The sequence below is a fragment of the Microcebus murinus genome, chromosome 24, assembly GCF_040939455.1.
Source record: "Microcebus murinus isolate Inina chromosome 24, M.murinus_Inina_mat1.0, whole genome shotgun sequence".
In the NCBI taxonomy this organism is placed as follows: Eukaryota; Metazoa; Chordata; class Mammalia; order Primates; family Cheirogaleidae; genus Microcebus; species Microcebus murinus.
Window position 1 is genome coordinate 22,243,671 of NC_134127.1, and position 6,745 is coordinate 22,250,415.

The following is a 6,745-nucleotide window of genomic DNA, read 5'->3' on the forward strand; positions in this document are numbered from 1 at the left end:
AATTATTAATCCAATTACTAAGTACATGTTTTCATAGTTATCTCCATCGCTCTCTCTCCCTCTCTCTCTCTTCTCTTTCTCTTCCACCCTTTCTCGTTCTTTTTCTTTCCAATCCCCTTTCAAAAAGGACTTGATATGCCATATCGAAGATGAGTATAAGATTAAAAGATAAATTGGAAAGAAAAGTAAGGAAGTAAAGAAGAAAATCTAAAGTCACAGCAAATAATTATTAATGCCCCAAACGCAAGCTTTATGAAGATAAACTTTTCATTAAAGGAAGGATAAAAAATAATTGGTCTGAGCATCCTAGTGTCCAATGCAACAGAGCAAACATAATCTAGTACATCAGTCACACCATCCAAAAAATCTAAAAGCAAGCCATACTTCTGATCAGTGATGCCTGAGAGATTTTTTTCTCGAGAGGTGTTAAAGGACACAGTGTCCTATAAATGCGATATCCCTAAAATAAATATAACACTGAATTTTAAAACAATGGTGGCAACAAACCACAGCCTGGCTAGTGCAGAAAATAGAACCATTTGCCGAAGATATTGCTGATCCCATCTTGTCCTCGTGAGTTCTAGATCTTGTAGGATCTTCAGAAGAGATTCATAAAGAACAAAGGAAAAGGGGATTTGTCAAACATTGGGAGCCCCATGCTTAACCTCAGGAATCCTAAGGAGAATATTTGATGGCTTAAATTTGCTCGCCCCTCCCCCCAAAAAAAGTTAAACTTGTGTATGAAAAATACCATAAACAAAACTTAATGATAAACCAGGAAAAGTTTTTCCAACATGTATGACAAAGAGAAAAAAAATTGCCTCTTCCTATAAGACACCCTCCCCTACTCCAATCTATATGGAAGTGGTTTCCATGTTGGGAAGCAGGGAAGACAGATCCCAGAAAGGCCTCTACAGAAGACAGTCCAGTATCGTTTTTGGATCCTACAAAATATTTGTGAAAGACGTTTTCTCTGAATCAGCCTTATCTAGTGACAGTTCTCAACTTCCAAGGTGTTGGGACGCCGGGAAGCCCATAACATGTCCCCGTTCAGGCAGACACGGGACCTCTGCCCTAATTCCTGACGCTCTGGGACCCCGGCGGTCACAGCTATGAGGTTGGGGCTGCGTGGGCCGGTCCTTAACACCCCGTGTGGACAACCTCAGCCCAATATAGGGTTTGGCTTCCCGTTTTGACTTCATATAGATAATACCTTTAAAATGTCTCCTGAGACTTCCTGAGGACACCTCACAGGACTTCAGAGCCACCGTGTCTGAGATGGATGGAACTCAGCACTTCTCAAAGCCCGGAGGAATGGCCACCACTCGCCTGCTCAAGCCCAGGGCTGGGAGCCTCCCACGCTCCCTCCTCGGCCCTTCACCCCACGTCTAAATGTGTCACCAGCCTGTGGACTCCAACTGCGATTTTTCCAGTGCCCGTCTACTCTCCTCTCTCCCTCCTGCTCTTCCCCTGGTTTGGTTCTTCCACTCTCTCGCCTGGGTTACGTAGCAGCCTCCGGACGGCCTTCCTGCCTCCACGTTGCCAGCCTCGGGAGAATTCTGCATGCGGCAGCCGGCACAGCGTGATCTTCCCGCGGAGCAAACCCGATCGCATCACTCGCATCCCTTCCGGGCTCGCTGCTGCCGTGTGTCTACAGGGCGGGGGAGAAACAAGGACAGGAACAGATATCTCAGTACATTGTTTAAGAAAGGTCATTTCAGATAATAAATACAAAACAGCGTGATGCCCTAGAGGTGAATGCAGATGTCCACATAGTTGGGGTTTGGGGAGGTTGGTGGAGATGACATTTGTGCACACCTTGGCCTAAGAGGGACAGTGAGGTCGGGCACACACACCGCTCCCGCGTCTCCCCACCCCCTGAAGGCGCTGTGCTCTCGGGCCTCCAGGCCGTCAAGCAGACTGTTCTTTCTGCCTCGCCACCTCCTCTGTCCCTCTTCACTGGACTAAGAATCACCTCCAGGCCACCTCTCTAAGGAAGCCTGCACACCCCGTGGGACACTGGCTGAAAAGGGCTTCATGCCAAGTTGCTTTGCAGGGGTGTCTCACTCCTACACTCCTACACGTGGCTATTGTCCCTTCTTCTTAATCTTGGCCATTTAGTTACACAAGTGATCGCATCTCATTGTTGTCTTAAGGTGAGTTTTCTGCTGGGCGCCGTGCGTGTGCCTGTAGTCCCAGCTGGTCAGGAGGCCGAGGCAGGAGGATCGCTTGAGCCCAGGAGTTGGAGGCTGCAGGGAGCTATGATTGCATCACTGCACACCAGCCTGGGTGACAGAGCGAGACTCTGTCCCTAAAAAAAAAGTATATGTTTTCTTTGATTCTAGTGTTGTGGTATACATAAAAATAAATAAATAAAGAGGGCATAGTGACAGTACCTGTTTATTGTGAGGATGAACTGAGCTAATACGTGTCAAGAACACGGAGCAGCGCCCGGGACTCCCAGGTGCTCGGCAAATGTCAGTTATTATTTCCTAAACGCGTTCATGGTGACGAGGTGCACGCTCATGTATGGACACCTGTCCTCAGAAAGCCACCACCTGGGCTGCCCACATGGTCCCCGTGTGACCTCCAATAGCCACCACAGTTCCTCCTGCAGTGTCTGTCCTTCTCCCCGGGAAAATAGGCAGAATTGGTTAACTTGGTTTTAAGGGTTCTTAACCTTGGTTACAAAGGTTTTGTGGACAAAACTTGAGCCAAGACTCAGCTTACGGTACTCAGAAACGCCTCAGCCGCTTGTGTTCTGTACAGTCTGAGGACGGCCAGGCGATCTGGGTCCCCCGTGAGGGGGCAAAGCCCAGCCAGCCTCGAGGGGCCATGGGCACTTGAGCAGCTCTTGGGCTGGGTGAAGGCGCGAGGCATGCCAGGCCCGGGCAGCGGCCCTCATCCTCCTGCTCCCCAATCCCCCGGTGACAGCCCCAGTGGTGTCGCTGCTGTTGCTGGCACCTGCATCAGCCTAGACAGTGACCCGCCCATCTTGGAATGCCCAGCCCTATGTCAGGGTCTGGCAGTGAGTTTAATAGTTGACCAGTGAGTGCTGCATCTCTTCCATTAGTTCTGCAGGACTGTGTCGTCCCCTGCCAAGTAAAAGCTATTTCTGAGACACCTGCTTTGTGCTGGGCACCTGCTCAGGTGTTTCACGTGTACTGGCCCCTCACAGACGTCTGGCTCCTAAGCTGTGGGGCCCGTGGGCATGTGACCTTCCACGGTGAAAGGGCCTCCGCAGATGTGACTCCGTGGAGCATCTGGAGGTGGAGAGATGACCCTGGATCACCCGGGTGAGCCCCGTGTCATCACAAGGGTCCTTACCAGGAACAGGCACAGGAGGAGCGTGGGAATGGGAGGAGGGGACGTGCCGGTGGAAACAGAGGTTGAAGGAACGTGAGGCCACCAGCCAAGGAATGCAGGCAGCGTCTCAAAGCTGGGAGAGGCAGGGGACAGGTTCTTCCCACGGGACCATTTCAGACTTGTGAACTCCAGAACTGCAAGGTAATAAATGTTTGTGGTTTTAAGCCACGAAGCGTGTGGTGACATTTGTTGAGGCAGCCATAGGATGCCAACATACATGCATCCTGTCATTCAAACTCACACCGTTCCTGAGAGGAGGTGCTGTGATCCTGCTACGGAAGGGGACAGTGGGACTCAGGCTGGTGGGTGGCAGGAATGGAGCCCGGGTTTGAAGGAAGACCGGCTGACTCTAAGACACGGGCTTTGGGGCCCTCCTGCCACTCGACACCCCTCTTTTACAATGAAAGTTAAGGTCAACCATGAATGCTTGGCTGCCGTGGCACCAGTGAGGTGCAAGAATTCATCCCTGGGAAGGACTGAAGCTCTTTGGAAGGAGAGAGACACCATGCTATGGTTTGGATGTGGTTTGGCTTTGTCCCCATGAAAACTCATGTTGAAATTGCACCCCCAGTGCATTGAGAGTCAGGGTGCTCGGGTCAGGGGCACAGATCCCTTCTGGACCGCTGAGTGCTTTTCTCCTGGTAGTGAGCGAGTTCTCCGTCTGGCAAGACCGGAGTAGTTCCCAGTAGACTGTTCCCGAGAGACTGGGTTGTTAAAAACCCAGATGCCCTTTGCATTCCGTCTCCTTGCACATGCCCACTTCCCCTTTGACCTTCTCAACTGAGTTATCAAGCAGCTCGGAAGCCCTCACCAGAAGCCAGGGCCACGCCCTTGAACTTCCCGGCCTGCAGAGCTGTGAGCTAAACATGCCTCTTTTCTTTGCAAATTACCCAGCCTCAGGTGTTCCATTACAGGAACACAAAACGTACAAAGACAGGCTGTACAACCATGGGACGTATTGACATGTTCAAACTTTTTCCCTACTGCTTTTCTCTCTCTCTCTCTCTCTCTCTCTCTTTGAGACAGAGTCTCACTTTTGTTGCCCGGGCTAGACTGCTGTGGTATCAGCCTAGCTCACAGCAACCTCGAACCTCTGGGCTCAGGCGATCCTCCTGCCTCAGCCTCCCGAGTAGCTGGGATTACACACATGCGCCACCATGCCCAGCTAATTTGTTCTATATATTTTTAGTTGGCCAATTAATTTCTTTCTATTTTTAGTACAGACAGGAACTTACTCTTGCTCAGACTGGTTTTGAATTCCTGACCTTGAGTGATCCACCTGCCTCGGCCTCCCAGAGTGCTAGGATTACAGGCGTGAGCCACCGCGCCCGGCCACTCTCTCTTCTTTAAAAAATGAACAACACCCCTGACTTTTTTGTTTGTTGAAACAGATCCTCCAGGGATTCAGTGTCTTTTGGCTGGTGAGCATGCATGAGTCTCACAAATAAATAAGGAAAATGTTCCGGTTGCAATCACAGCACAGGACCCGGCTCCCTGTTGAGCTCGAAGTTGACGTTAGTAAGTCATTAGCGCACTCAACTTCAGATCCAGAAAGGACTTCAGAGGGCGTCCCACCAGACCTTGTGCCTGAGTGCTCCTCCCAGGTCGGCACGGCTACTTAGCGGTGGGGACCCAGGTGCCCCCTGAATGAGCCATTGCTTATTAGGATAGTGAGTTAACACGTATTGAACCCTTACCACGTGCTCAACACTTTTCAGCTAATTCCATGTATTGATGATGCACTTAGTAACACATGAGCCCCTGATTTGACAAATGGGGACACTGAGGCAAGGCCACATGCACACCACGGGGCAGAGCCAGGAACTGAATGCGCCCAGTGGTTCGGAGCTTCGCTGTGAACGAGCACGCAGGAATAGCTGAGGGGCCTGCCCGAGACTGGCACAAGAGCAGCTTTCTATTAGGCATGGCTTTCCCCAGGTCCCCGCGGTTGGAACTTCAGTGGCCGCCGTGGCCGGGTGCTTTTGGCTTCCGTAGCTGTCTTTGTATTGGACCGTTAACAGATCAGTCTGGTCTGGAAATGGAAAAGGACCCACTCGTTACTGGAGACTGACCATTCCCTTTTCACGTAGATTTTAAGACAAGTCCATCAAGAAGAGGACCTCCTTATTAGCACGCATCAGGTAATTCACTGAGCCGGGCAGGCTGGGAGATGGGAGGATCCTTACTGGGGAAGGTCTCAGCCGCCCCATAAGGCTTTGCAAATGAACCAGGCAAAACACTGCTGGGCGTCCTGCCCTCCAGGCACAAACAGGAAGCTGGTCTTTCTCTGCCCCCCTCCCCACTCGGACTTCTGTAGCCTCCAAACAAATCTGAGTTTCCTTTAGCCCCTGTCTTACGGTTGCCGCCCACACACGTCTGCTCCCATACATCCACCCTTCGGTGACATTTTCTTTTGTTTACTGGAAAGCACCACGCTGTCTTAGATCAAGTCTGCAGAAGCAGACCCCAAAACATATACAAAAATGAGTTGTTGGAAGAGCCCTGGGGGGGGGGAGAAAGCTGTCCTGGAGAGGGGGGGAAGACAGGAGAGATGGGGAAGGGTTGGGTGTGGTCTCAAGGAAAGCATAGGCTTGGCTCAATAGACAAGGGGAAGGTTCCAGAACATACGCGGCACTGCAGAGCTGACGCACTTTGAGGCCAGGCGTCAGCCTTGTATCCCTGTGTCGGTCACACGCGGTGGCCTGGCAGCGGGCCGGGTCAGGCACAGCGTCTCCGTCGTACAGTGCTGTCTGGTGGCCAGGTGTCTTTCACCTCGTTCCCCGAGGCCTCTCTCCTCCTCCTCCTCCTCTGCAGAGGCTGCCAGGCCAGCAGGTGCGCAGGCAGCACATGAAGGGGCAGGTAAGGCAGGTAGGACAGGGACATGGTGGCCGTCTTACCTTTGTCCTGATTCACCTGGCCTGGTGTTCGGCACACGAAAGTGAAAAATCAGCAGGGGAAAATCAAGGCCTGGTCTGCAGGTGGGAAAATCAACGCCCGACGGGCGTGTGGCTGCCACGCACAGGGCACGCAGTGCAGCGGTGACGAGTCGCGGCCGGAGCACAAGCTTCGGAGCCCCGGCCAGGGCTCTCTCCCGACAGTCCCCTACCCTGCTGTCCAGAGATCGGATTCTTGGCTGGGCACAGTGGCTCACGCCTGTAATCCTAGCACTCTGGGAGGCCGAGGCGGGCGGATCACTCAAGGTCAGGAGTTCAAGATCAGCCTGAGCAAGAGCAAAACCCCATCTCTACTAAAAATAGAAAGAAATTAATTGGCCAACTAAAAATATATAGAAAAAATGAGCCGGCCATGGTGGCGAGCACCTGTAGTCCCAGCTACCCGGGAGGCTGAGGCAGGAGGATCGCTTGAGCCCAGGAGTTTG